This window comes from Nannospalax galili, unplaced genomic scaffold (assembly GCF_000622305.1).
Source record: "Nannospalax galili isolate Female #2095 unplaced genomic scaffold, S.galili_v1.0 scaffold405, whole genome shotgun sequence".
Lineage (NCBI taxonomy): Eukaryota > Metazoa > Chordata > Mammalia > Rodentia > Spalacidae > Nannospalax > Nannospalax galili.
In genome coordinates, this window is record NW_008354532.1 from 3,311,242 (window position 1) to 3,326,267 (window position 15,026).

Below are 15,026 nucleotides of genomic sequence, written 5' to 3' on the forward strand. Positions count from 1 at the left end.
CAAGCTGGAAGCAGGACTTGGTAATGTGTAAGAGTCTCCTGCATGGTTCTGATGTTGAAAGTGTGAAGGGGTCACAGAGAGCAGCTGAGGCTTGGCACTCTGAGAGGCCAGGAAAGGCCATAGGTGAAAGTTCAGCTTCAGTTGCAGTGAAGACACCAGGATTGAAGGGGTCATGAAGAGAATCTGAGGCTTTGAACACCAAGAGGCAAGAAAAGGCCATTGGTGAAGGTATAGCCTCAGTTTCAGTGGAGACCTCAGACTTTTTGGAGATGCCGGGACCATGGGACGACCACCAAGGGCAGCAGTAAGTGTGGAATGGAGCTGGCCTGGGTCTGTGAGATGAGCTGAGTGTGCTGTGGACTGCAGTCAGACCAGTGGAGCTGCCAGTACCCTTCGGAGCCCAGAAGACTGTGTGAATCCCAGATGTCCAGCCTCAAGCTACTTTGCTGGACTTGGGTTTTGCTTAGGTGTGCCTGAATCTTCCCTTTGAAATAAGACAGTACTTGCTTTGGATTTTGCAGAAGCCCACCCACAGTTGAGACTTTTAGAAGAGACTATGGACCTTAAAGTGTTTGCATTTTTTTTAAGGACTGTGGGGTTTTTAAGTTTGTACTGTCTTATGTTGTGATATTAATGTTATCATATCTGGGGGACAAGAATTGGAAAGCTTATGGTTTAATAGTGATGTATTTGTGTGTCCAGTTGACAAGGGGTCAATTGTGCTGGATAGCTTTAGTGTCAACTTGACACACCTGGGTTGAGGGAGCCTCAATTGGGGAATTTCCTCTATTGGACTGGCCTGTGGCCATGTCTGAAGGGCATCTTCTTGAAGAGTGATGTGGGAGGGCCCAGCCAACTGTGGGTGGTGCCACCCCTGGGCAGGTGGGCCTGTGTTGCATAAGAAAGCAGGCTGAGTAGGGGCCAAGGGAGCAAGCCAGTAAGTAGCATTCCTTCATAGCCTGTGCTCCAGCTCCTGCCTCCAGGTTCCTGCCCTGAGTTCCTACCTTGGGCTCCCTGATGAACCTGGGAGTTGTAAGCTGAATAAACCCTTTCCTCCCCAAGTTGGTAGTGGTCAGAGTGTTTTGTCACAGCAATGAAGAAACAAACCAGGACAACCTTCAGCCATCATGCTTCCTGCTCAAAGCAACGTCAAACAGCAAGCTGCACTCCAGTGAAGAGAACTGAGTTGTTCAAAACACAGCCTATGTATGGTCTTACCTTCAAGCACCACTAACTGCAAACCAAAACTGCATCTTAAAAATGCTACTTCTGGCTGGGAGAGTAGCTCTGTATTGGAACTTGTGCTTAGCACACACAAGCCCTGAGTTCCACTGTCAATACCTAAACAAACAAAATACCACACGATATTTCTGTTCATAAAAGTCACTCCTTTGAAAACTCATTCTGGAAACTACACTGTGGGGCAAAGGTCAACCTAGGCAGCCAGTGACTATAAACACACCATCCTTTCAGGCTGACTCTGTCAACAGGAAAAAGGCAAAGCCACATACTCAATTGTGCTTCTGGTTTAAGTTCAAGTCCTCAAATTGAGAGAATTTTTTTTTCCTTCTAAGGTAGCAATTCCTGAGTTCATGTTGATAGACATTCAGCTAGGCCAATCAGCAAATGAGGTAACTCTTCGAGAACTTTCTAGCCTAGAAATGAATCTTTTTACATAGACTGTGATTGAACCTCCAATATCTATTTCATTCCCTACTATAAAATTCGGTAAAAGAAATATCCTCTTCCTTGATTTTCTTAGGCCTGAAATCCTGTTGTTCTCTTATTTTTGAGCCTCTGTTGAGTTTTCACTCATTTTAAATAGTCAAATGATAGAGTCTTCTCAGAAAGCCTTCGCTTCTGTTCCCTGATGGTCTGCCCTCTCCGACTGCAAGCTTGGTCTTTCCAGACTTCTGCCTTCCTTTCTTTTCACACAGTGACTTTCGTCTTCCACCTTTCCAACGTGGCCACTCCAACCTGAAGGCTGAGAACTCGGTGCTGTGGGTGGATTTTGTTGGTTTGGTTGGTTTTTGTTTGTTTACCTCCCAGTAGATTCCCAACAAAGCAGCCAGACTGAGGCACTTTCCGGCTTAAAACCCTCACTGGCCTCCTCTTTCTCACTCACCATTCCACAGCAGCCCTTTGTGTCCGCCAAGCCCTCTGCCTAAGCCAGCTCCTCTTTCTCACTTGCTGGAGGTCTTCTCCGATTTCCCTTCCCATTGAGGCTCCCAGAGTGGCCCACAGCAATTGCAGTCACTCTTGGGTCCCTGTACCTGCCATCTACCTGCCCAGGCTCTGTACTGGTTCACTGTGGGGTCTCCCCACGGTCAGCCACAGGAAGGTCAAGCACTTTGACCTGTCCACTGCTGTGTGGAGCTCCTACAAATGCATCTGGCAGGCCAGCAGCTCGAGGAATTTGTTGAATGAAGAAATCAGGGGCAGCCCAAGACTTACCTTCAACTCAAATGCAGGTTTTGCAGAAACCTTAAATTGTCTGGTGTCAAATTTGAGCTTTCAAGTACCAGGATCACATGCTTGAACACCTGTGTTTGAAATGCTCATTGGGGGTGTGGTTTTAAGTCTTCAAAGGCCCTTAGGCTTGGACAGCCCCTTAAGGGCAGCACACCTGTTCCCCTTAGGGAGACTCACTCCTCCCGAGAGGCTGTATGTAGTCTCAGATCCAGGGAAAAAAGCCTCCTCCCCTCCTTCTAGTTCTGGACAACTCAGAACTAGAATATTCCAGGACATCCCAGCCCCCACCCTACCCAGCAGGCAGATCAGGAGCACCATTTGAACTTCCTGTAGGATCCCAGCTACAGAGTCAGCTAGCAGCCCAGGAGACCCACACAAGTGCACTAGTTCCCATTAATACAGGTACCCCAATAAGTGGTTTAAACAACTTTAAGATTGTTAAGATTCAGATAGCCCTACCCCCTCACTAACAGGGCCCCACAAGCCCCTGAGAAAAGGGAACTGACTTGATGAGCACCCTGGTATTTGAAGTCAAGAGAGGCAGACTTTTTTCCACTGTTTGGCCAACACAGGTTTCCCCTTTGATCTCTAAAGAGGGTAGATTTTAACAGTCCCGCACTCCTGCTCCCCCCTCCCCCTGCCCAACTTTAAAAAAAATATATATATATATATATATCTTCCTGCCTTCTGCACCCCCCCAGAAGCCTCCCCCTTTAAAAGACCCCAGCTCACGACCCAGGCAGACATTTTCCCTGCCTGGAAGGGAATCTGTCCCATGTGTTCCTTTGCTAATAAACTCTATTCCAACGGAGTTTTATCTGTGTCCTGGTGCTTTCTCCAGATCAACCAGATTCATCCATGGGCTACTTATCAAAGATATTAACATAAGAAGGCACAGTGACTCACTCCTGTGATCCCAGCACTCAGGAAGTTCAGACAAGAGATTGCTATAAGTTTAAGGCCATCCTGGGCTACACAGTGACTTACAGGATAGCCTATAGACTGAAATTCTGTTTCAAACAAATGATAAGAATCATCAGGTTAAAGGGTACAATTCACCATATGCTGGTATATTTACACAGTTCTGTGGCCATAATAATTAAATTTTAGAGCACTTTCATCAAAAGAAAGCTCTTAGATCAGTAGCCCATGCTCCTTTGCCACAGCCTCAAGCCCCTTTGTTGGTACATTTCACTATAATGACTACACATTTGACCAAAATGGAATTACACAGAATGTGGTCTTTGTGATTGCTTTAACATTTTGGAGGTTCATCCCTGTTACAGCATACATGGGCTTCATTCTTCACTGCTAAGCAGAGGTCCAATATGCAACTATGCCACCTCTTATGTGTTCCTTCACCACATCACCTGAGCCACTTCCACTGTTTGCTGTTTCGAATAACCACTGTGAACATTCACATCCATTTTCGTGTGCACAGATCTTTTCTGTTTTCTTGGGTAGCTCAAAAGAGTGGGTCGTATATTGTACGTGACCTTTTGAGGACAGTGGCCCTCTTTCCAGTCCTTCAAGCATGTATCCAAGTGGGCTTTCCTCACAGGGACCAGAACTACTGTGCTGCCTTCAAGTTGCTATTACATCTCTGACTTGGGGACAGACTACTTTCTAATATACAGAGGGTATCGGTTAATAAAGTGGGTGGCAGCCACAGGATGCCCTAGCAGCCCCAGAATGTACCAGAACCTCTGGTCCTACCTGGGCTTTCCCACCTCACTGCTCTTTACTCCCTTCACCCCCAGCTACAGGCCAGATTATGGTCTTTCCTGAGTAGACTACAACCACAGCATCTTCTACAATGGTTCTCCAGCTAATCTGAAAAAAAATTTTTTTGAGACAGGATCTCCCTTAGCCCCTGCTGGCCTGGAACCATAGACCAGGCTAGCCTCGATCTCAATCTCACAGACATCTGCCTGCCTCTGCCTCCCAAGTGCTGGGATTAAAGGTGTGCATCACCACTCCCAGCTATTTATTATGAGTGTTTTGCCTACATGTATGTAGGTACACCTGTATGTGCAATGTCTGATGAGGTCTGAAGAGGGTGTCAGATTCCCTTGGAACTAGTTACAGTTGTTAGTTAGCCACCATGTGTGTGCTAGGAACCAAACTTGGGTCTTCTTCAAGAGCAGCCAGAGCTCTTAAATGTTGACTCATCTCTCCAGCCCATGAAATTCTTTTGAGGGCAGAGAATGGATTTAGCTTTTTGCACACTAAAATTAAATTTCATTCAAATACTGTTCTGTATACATTTAGTGAAAAGAGGATCTCTATCCTTCAGAAATAATGGGTTTGGAAATGGTGATAATAAATATTCTTTTAAAAAATATTTTATTATTTTTGTCTTTATTTACGTGTATGAGTGTATTGCCTACATATGCATCCAAGTTGTACGATGCCTGCAGAGGTCAGAAGAGGGTGTTGGATTCCCTGGAACTGGAGTTACAGAGGGGTGTTGGCTGCCATGTGGCTGCTGGCAACCAAAGCTGGGTCCTCTGCAAGGGCAACCAGTGCACTTAACTGTTGAGCCATCTCTCCAGCCCCAGTGGTAATAAATATTCTTAGCAGTACATATTATACTGAAAGAAAACTGAATTCTGGATTTGCACAAGAAAATCTCTCTTTATGGATCCCAGGCTGCCTGGAAGAACTGGAGTCTGGCAAGTCAGATAACATCTTGCCAACCCAGGCTGCTCACATGCTCCTCAGTACACATCAATCATAGGGCATAATCATAATTTAAGGATAACAAATTTCAAATGACAGTATTAAGAAAATAAAAAGGTCACAGACCAAGAGAAAATTCTTTTGCAAATTATGTATTGAGACCATGTATATCTGTAACCAGATAATAATAGTATTATATAATCTTTTTTTTCTTTTTTACAAACACAGGCAACATGTATTTTTCTTAAACAACCTGAGTGACATCCATATCACAGCCCTTTTATGTACAAGTTACAATGAACATTGAATAGGAAATGTTACTGCTATTTCTTTTTCGCTATACTAAATACATTGCTTGTATTAGTCACTTTTCTACTGCTGTGATAGAAACACTGACCAAAGCAATTTATAAAAGGAAGAGTTTATTTGAGCCTACGGTTCCAGGGGCATTACAATCCATCATGCATGGCACAGAGGCATGGTGGCTGGAGGTGGCTGGAGCAGGAGCAGAAGCTAAACTCTCACATCATCACACAGGCACAGGAAGCAAGAGAGGAACTCAAGATCCAGCAAGGCTTGAGAACGCTCTAAGCCCACCCCCAGTGACGTGCTTCCTCCAGAATAGCCACACCTTCTAAAACCTCCCAAAACAGCACCACCATCTGGGGACAATATGTCCAAATACTTGGAGCCTATGGAGGACATTGTCATTCAAACCACCACATTCCACCCCCTGGCCCCATAGGCTCATGACCATATAAAATGCAAAATACATCTAGCCCAATTTTAAAAGTCCCCATAGTCATTATCAGTCTCAATATTATTCAAAAGTCAGCAGTCCAAAGTCTCTTCTGAGACTCAGGTAAATATCTTAACTGTAAGCCTCCATAAAATCAAAAGACAAATTACATACTTCTAACATACAGTGGAACCAAATACACATTACCATTCCAAAAGGGAGGAATGGAGGCATAGTAAGGAAATACCGGACCAAAACAAGACCAAAAACCAGCAGGGCAAACACCAAATCCAGGAGCTCCACATCCAACTTCTGGGGCTTCCAAAGGGCTTAGATGGCTCAGTCTTTCTACCTTTGCTGCGTGCAACACACCTCTCTCTCTTGTGCTGGTACTCCCTGTGTTCAGGTCTTCTTGGCAGATGCCTCACAGCTCTGGCATCACAAACGTCATTTTGCATTTTATATGGTCATGAGCCATTGCTCAACCAGGCTTCACCTTCACAGCTTCATTCAGTGGTCTATCAGGGCCTTCTCTAGGGAGAAGAACCCCTGCTGCATGCTGCTTGGCCTCAGCAGCTCTCTGAAACCTCAGAGGAAGAACTGATGATCCTTTCACGCTTGCATCTTTCATGCCTCTAAAGCCAGCACCAGGTGAACAATGCCAAGTTTGATTGTAAGTTTTATCCATTTTAGAAGCTTTTCTCTTCAGTGGTCCCTGCAGCATTTTCCTTTCACAAGTTGGAGGCTTAACTGGGTGTAGTCTTGCCCGGGAGGCACTCTCTCCATTGTTTAAGTTTGAATCTCTAGGCCCCTCCTTATCACTTTAATCTCCTTAATCACTTTAATCTCCTTATCAATGGGATCCTCTCCATCACATGCCAGGGAAAATGAAGTTTAATATAGGAGTCCTGTCCAAGTACCAGCATTCTGCAGACTCTTTGTCTCTACACTTTGGCCATTTGTGACCTTTTGTATTCCTGGCCGTATGTTTCATGAGGGAGGTTAACTAATGAGAACTGAGATATTCATTATTGTCTTCTCTGCCCTTTGTTCTATGTTCTGTGAGCCCTGGGTGTAGAGGTTGCATTGTAGATGTGCCACTTACACTTGGGAAATTCATAGACAATGTCTGTGTGTGACCAGTTGTGGTATTTTGTGGTAGTCTTCATCTGGTGCAAAAGAAGCTTCTCTGATGAGTGGTGACTGGGATATTTGTCTGTAAATATATAACAATACATATTTTGCACATAGTAAGAAATTACATTAGTCTAGGGATGTGATAGTCTTGGGGTTTTCTCTAAGACCTGTGACCTCTCTAGCCCATGTGTATTTGGTTATGTTTACAGTTACCACACATGAGTTTCCTCCTATGTAGTGGGCTTTTAGTCCAACTGGGTAGCTGTTGATTGCTCCCAAGAGAAAAGTGTCACTACCACACCAAGGTTGTATGCTGTGCCAGACATTGATGTGGTTATTTAGTCTTGAAACTGGTGTTGGACCATAGATTTATGTTTTTCCTTGTCACCTTCATAGTACTCTCCAAAGCAATGAGAGCTAACCTTCAGGAGAAGTGGCTCTCAGGTCAGTCCCAACTCCATTGCTCCTGTGTCCAAAGTATGCTCTGTCTTCAGCAGTAGGGTCTTACCTTCAAGTTCTGGGAGGCCATCAAGGGCTGTGGCAATAGCCTGAGTAATTTTGAGAGTCTCTTGGACTACTCTGGCCAACAACTCACAGGAAAGTTTCTTCTGTCTGGCACTGTTTCTTGTTATATAGCTTTTAGCTCTACACATGGACTCATGTAGAGATATTATATGTATAATTTTGTTATTAGGTTGTGTGTTAGTCACTTTTCTGTTGTGGTAGAAACACTGACCCAAGTAACTTATAGAAAGAAGAGTTTATTTGAGCTTACGGTTCCAGGGGAATTACAGTCCATCATGGCAGGAAGGCATGATGGCTGGAGGTGGCTCGACCAGGAGCAGCAGAAGCTAAGCTCTCACATCATCACGTAGGCACAGGATGTAAGAGAGCAACTGAGATCTGGCAAGGCTTAAGAACTCTCTAAACCCACGCCCAGTGACGTGCTTCCACTAGGATAGCCACACCTTCTAAAACCTCCCCAAACAGTGCCATCATCTGGGGACAAAATATCCAAACACTTGGAGCCTATGGGGGACATTTTCATTCAAACCACCATATTCCACCCTCTGGCCCCCATAGGCTCATGATCATATAAAATGCAAAATGCATTTAATCCAACATTAAAAGTCCCCATAGTCATTATCAGTCTCAATACTATTCAAATGTCCACAGTCTACAGGTAAATATCTTAACTGTAAGGCTCTATAAAATTAAAAGACAAATTACACACTCCCAACATACAGTAGATCCGAATACACATTACCTTTCCAGAAAGGAGGATGGAGGCATAGTAAGGAAATACCGGACCAAAACAAGACCGAAAACCAGCAGGGCAACCACGTCCAACTTCTGGGACTTCCGAAGGGCTTAGATGGCTCAGCCTCTCCAGCTTTGCTACGTGCAACACACATCTCTCTCTTGTGCTGGTACCACTCCCTGTATGCAGGTCTTCTTGGCAGATGCCTCACAGCTCTGGCATCACAAACGTCTTCTTGGGGTCTCCATTGCCAAGCAGGCTTCACCTTCACAGCTCATGCAATGGCCTATCAGGGCCTTCTCTATGCAGGGTAACCCCTACTGCATGCTGCCTGGCCTCTGCAGCTCTCTGAAACTACGGAGGAAGAACTGATGACCCCTTCACTCTTGCATCTTTCATGCCTCCAAAATCAGCACCAGGTGAACGACACTGCTAAGTTTGCCTGCAAGTTTGGGATGGACTCCAGCCTGCTTTATCCATTTTAGAAGCTTTTCTCTTCAGTGGTCCCTGCAGCATTTTCCTTTCACAAGTTGGAGGCTTAACTTGGTGTGGTCTTGCCCTGGAGGCACTCTCTCCATTGTTTAAGTTTGAATCTCTAGGCCCCTCCTTAATCACTTTACCCTTATCAAAGGGCTCCTCTCTAGCACAGGCGAAGGCTCCAACATTAATCTTCCTAGTGCTCTTTTTTAATCCAAACTGTATTTCTTTCTGCCCCATTTGCTCTTTTTCACTGTAAATCTGCATAATATTCACCATTAATATCCATGCCACCATTTCTACATTAGGCTGCCTTGAAATTTCTTCCATCAGAGAAATTAGTCCATTGCTTTTGAACTTAACCTCAGGCAAGCTTTTAGGTTGAGGGCAGACTCCAGCCAGACTCTTTGCCAAAATATCCCAAGTACTGCTTAAGCCCTTATTTCCCTCTGGAACTATATTGTTCTCAGCACTGCTTTCTTCCAGGTGCCTACGAGAATGGCTTGTTAAGCTCCGCTTACAACAGTCAACTGCTTTTCTAGCCCAACCTTCCAAAGCCTTACATATTTCTTCAAAGCTCCACATGGTCAGGTTCTTCACAGCCAACAGCCCACTCTCTGGTGCCAATTACTGTATTTAGTCACTTTTCCGTTGCTGTGATAGAAACACTGACCAAAGCAATTTATAGAAGGAAGAGTTTATTTGAGCTTACAGTTCTAGGGGAATTACATCATGGCAGGGAGGCATGGTGGCTGGAGGTGGCTGGAGGTGCCTGGAGCAGAGGTAGCAGAAGCTGAGCTCTCACATCATTACACAGGCACAGGAAGTAAGAGACCATAATAATCTTTTAAAATTCAGTAATAAGAAAAAAACATTTTTAACATTTTATTATTTCTCTTTTATGTGTCTGAGTGTATTGCCTGCATATGTGTAAGTACACCCATGTTGTGCAATGCCTGTGGAGACCAGAACATGGCGTCAGATCCCCTGGAACTGGAGCTAAAGATGGTTGTTAACCGCTATGTGGGTGCTGGGATTGAACCTGGTTCCTCTGCAAAAGCAGTTAGTGCTTTTAAAAATATGAATAGAAAATTCAGCAAAGAGAAAATATATATTGCAAGATGCTTTGGAACTAGCCACTACAGAAATGCCAGAAAACCACAATGAAATACCTCCACATGCCAACTGGAATGACTACATGTTCAGACAATGATGTTTTGGTAAAGATGTGGTGACACTAGGACCCTCACAAGAGCATCATTGTATAGCCACTTTAGCATGGTTTTGCTAGAACCAGGCATTGTGGCACAACATCTATAACCCCAGAATTTGGGAGCCTGAGCAGGAGGATATGGAGTTGGAGGCTAGCCTGGACTACTATTGTATGACTTTTCCAGTGATGTCAACAAATGTCTTCACCTCCAGTCAGGGCACCAATGACAGCAAACAAGTAATTCCACCCAAGTCTAGTTTGGTGAACAATGAGTTTAATTGGGGTGACTTACAGGAACATGGCTTAGGGTTTACTTACAGGAGCATGGGCATCTACATCAACAAATTCTCCCAGTCCCATCCCCTAGTAATTAACTGCTTATATAATCTTCCTGGAGGGATGGGGCCTTGTGCGACCACCTTTCAAGGCTTCCTTATGCTATGGCAAGACTTCATGAACCCTCTACCACTTCCATGATGGAATGCTAATAGGCCCAATCTCATGAAGGTGTCCTGTGGATAATCACAAATGGCAAAGCCATGTCATACCCAGACTACAGCTTTACACAACACTCTACCCCTCCCTTAGGCCCCTATAGTCTTTCTGCCCTTCTTCTTTGATGTTCCTCTGAGCCTTGGAGAGAGGATGTAAATATATGGTTACTCTCTCCCATTAGAGTTAAACACTGAGCCACTATGCCACAACATTCTAGTTTCCATAGTAACCATCATCATTGCATAAAGCTTTCCCTGACCAAAGCTGACAAGAGCAAGTCTATGGATGTAAATACAAATGTTTAGAAGGCAGTTTGACAGGTTTATCATATCCATTTAGCAAAACAAGAGCAATAATTTCTTCCTAAGGTCTATCATCTCCCAAGCCACAAGCTTTTGTTGTGTTCTGTTGTGTTACAATACCAAGCATGAATTGCCACCTTTGGAGACGGCCTTAAATCCAGCCAAAAAACAGATGATTGCTCTAACAGTCACAGCACTATTTCCAGCAGCAGGCACATGCGGCATGGTACACTGATGATGATAACGTACTGTGTCCGTAGCTAAGCAAGGCCTGGGATGGTAATTCTCCCCTAGAAGTCTGCACAGCACTTTTAGACAAGACTTCTGAAGGCTAGGAGGAAGGGCATTTTCAGCTGTCTCAGTTTAATTTCTCTGTGTTCTAAAACCAGAGCACATAGTGTGGTGTCGTCAGCAACAGAGATATACCATCTAGTTCTGGCATGTAGTCAAGAGCAATGGCAATAGCGTGCAGGAGCTCTGAAAGCCCACCACTGATCAGTTCAAGTAGTTGCCAATTGGTCTTGGAATTAAGCAGCTAAGGGGCTGTCAAAAAGTAAGTTAGCAAAGCCCAAACAGTGTGAAAAATACAATGCTCGGTACAATGATGTGGATAGATGGCATTACCATTATTTAGTTTTCTGTATCAACAATCATTAGCCATGAGCAAACTTGGCTTATCCTGGAACTCCCCCCCGCCCAGGGGGGTGGGGGTGGGGTATGTGCCTTCCCACCACCCAGCGGCTCCATGACTGACTCAAGCTGTTCAACCATCCTGGGGCCAACAGGAGCCTGGCAGTGCTATTCACCTGCGGACACCACCCTTACTCCCTGGTTTGATGGGCTTGCATTGCTACTGCTTTTCTGTTGGCCACACATGGCTGTTGAAAGGGCCCCAGAAGTGGGCAAATAATCTCCCTTCCAGGGCAGAAATGTCCATAGCATACTCTAGGGGAATACCTACCTACCTGTGGAACAAGCAGACTCTTTCTCATCTGCACTGCCCTATCATGTGTACCTTCACAAGCTTGAAAGCCATTCAGAGGCTTACAAACACTGAATGGCTGTTAGTTTCCCCTACCCCCAAAATCCAAGTCATGCAACCCACTATCCCACCTCATATGTGCTACTTTCAGGGTCTGAAATATGCTCTGTAGTCCATCAGCCACGTGGGGACATCCCTATACTTACATGGCAGACTTCAGCCATCAATGAAACATCCTAGTCCACACCACACAGAAGATGGCCACCCTGGGACACTCAGCCTCCAGGCATGCCTGCCTTCTCACCCAGAGTGGGGCAGACAACTAGCACTATTAGGAAGGCTGCCCCACCTCAGGAACTTCCTTACATCCACCAGGGGAGGTTAACATGCCCAGTCTGATGAGGATCACCTCAAATCATCAAAGCTGCTCAGTTTCAAGAGAGCAATGGCCAAGTCAGGCCTGGAGGACAGACTACAGCAGCCACACAGGGAGATGCTGCCTGAGGAAGGAAAGGAGGGGAAAGTTCATTATTTCTTTAAAAGCTAAATATGAATTTATCACACAACCCAACAATTCCACCCCCAGCAATCTATAAAAAATAAATAAGGGTGTGTCTACAGAGATATGTCTGACTACAACTTTTTAGAATATATTTTATGTGTGTGTCTGAGCGTTTTACCTGTATGTATGTAAGTATACGACATTGTGCAATACCTACAGAGGCCATGTTTTGGAGTCCCTGGAACTGGAGTTACTGATGGTTGTTAGGTGCCTCTATGTCCATCTGACCCGGACTAATTGAAATTTCTGGCTCCTAATCTTCCAAAAGTTTTTGAAGATTTGTCAAACTAATGAAAAATATAAGTTTTTTCAAGACTATTCCCAAGAACTTACCAACCACTCTTCTTGGCACCATTTGAAGGTGAGTCACATCTGGATCCATTAAAATCAAGTTGTACACAGAAAAACAGAAACTAAGTTTACACAGCCCGCACCTCTTACCTTGCGGATTTGAAGGACAGCAATCTGAGGCTCTGTTTTCCCACTCAGGGGGACAAAGTGACCTTCCATTCTACCACTTATGAGGACAGCATGACTGTCTCTCAAGGATTTTCTCTACTTTACCAACCCTATCTTTTATACTATCAGGGACCCAGAATGGATTCTCTGATTCTGTGCTATCATCACAAAATGCTCCAGGCATCAACTGTCACTGAGTAACCCTCGATGCTCTGAGGATTCCACAAGGCTGAACACATCCACCCATGAGGACAACAGGATGACGGGACAGGCTGCTGATCGGGGTTAAACTGTCTAGACCTAGTTTTATTTGTGACTACTTCAGACACTCCTCAATTGGCCCTTTCTCCATGAGAGAATTTGAGACTAAGTTTTAGGAGGGAAGATTCTCTGTGGAGCTCAGATAATGGTCTCCTGTCTCCCATGAACCTAGGGTTTGTATCTGTTACCACTCTGATCACAGCCCCCCTGACATCTATCCACATTTATTTGAACTGTGAATCCCAATGTTTTGGTCTTTTTTCTTTTTTTCCAGAACTGCAAACGATGGTGCATGGATTGCTGCAGGCATCATTTGCTGGAGGGAACTCTGAGCTGTCTTCCATTCAAGGATGATTTAACCCCACTAGAGCATCCATGGCCAAAGCAGCAGGTGCCTTTCTGCTCAGCCTTCCCAGTCTGTCCTTCCTACTAGAGATGGGTGGCAGAGGAGGCACAAATGGGATTTCTAATCAGTTACTCCATGCTGGACACAAATTGGGGCACCTTCATGCTGTCCCACTAGAAACAGGTATTGAAGCTCACTTGAGAGCTATGCAAAATGAATCCCTGAAACTAGGGGCAAGGGCTGCCCAAAGACAAGTGGGAATGCGGACAAGCCAAATGATTTACACAGGATACTCAATGGCATACCAAACAGGCTTTACTTACCTGAAGCTCTACTTGGTACCTGACATTATTCAAAGAGTCACAAAAATAAATCTATTATACCTTCTGGTACAGTTCACAGTTCAAGGATATTTGTATTAAGACATCACCTCTCAACAAACACAGACATTTGAGTATCATTAGATCTTACCACCCTCCTGGAAGACGTCACTTTTAGTGTAGTTGACAGAATGCATATCCATCACTACTCTGGAAACACAGTTCAAAGAATGAATTTTTTTTCCAATGAGAAAAGCGCACAACAAAGTCAAAAGATGATTGATTTTTTTTATTCTTCTATTTCAGTTTCAGTAAAAAGATTCAAAGAAGTGATTGACACATATCATAAACTTTCACCCATATACAGTATATATACAGTGTTGCTACTTTTTGTTTTTTCCTTGAACAAGGTGCCATCACCTCTGTTCAAACCAAAGTGCAAATGAAGAAATACTATAAAAAAAGAGAGGGGCTGTGGTCTTCCTATTCTCTGACAGAAACTGTACACCCACCACCAGAAGGAAAAGTTGGCGGAGGAAACATTTACAACCCACAGGTTAAAAAGCCAAGCAAGAGGTACCATTCCCAAACAGCAAGTTTGCAATGATTAGTCATTACTGTGAAAGAAACCCCTAGCATTCATCCCTTCACCACATCATGACATTAGAGTTTAAGCCCTCTTCCAGTGCAAATATAAAGATGATCACAGTCTGGATTTTATGATAATTGCTAAAATATAGTCTATTTTAATATACATGCTATAAAAGTATGCTACAAATTTTAATCTTTAGAGCTCTGTTAAAATTAAGAACTTACTTTTTTACATGTCGCATAATATACACCCACATCTAAAAGTCTATTTGAGAAAAGCTTTTCCTGTAGCCCGCAATAATCCTAGTTTCACACTTTATTTGAATATTCATTTTTAATACCTGTTATTTAGTAATTGTTTCTCTTTTTTTGCCACCATGCCTCCCCTCCATGACGGACTCTTTTTTAAAAAAATATTTTATTATTTTTATGTGTATGTGTGTCCTGCCAGTATGTAGGTAAGTGCACCCATGTTGTGCAATGCCCTCAGAGGACAGAAGAGGCTGTCAGATCCCCTGGAACTGGAGTTACAGACAGTTGTTAGCTGCCATGTAGGTGCTGGGATTCAAACCCAGGTCTTCTGCAAGAACAACCAGTGCTCTTAACCGCTGAGCCATCTCTCCAGCCCCCTAGTAATGCTTTCATAGTTCTGTCTTACAATGCCTCATCAATCCTATAAAAACATAACAGGATCAACATATCTTCAAGGCCTTTTTACTTGGGCACA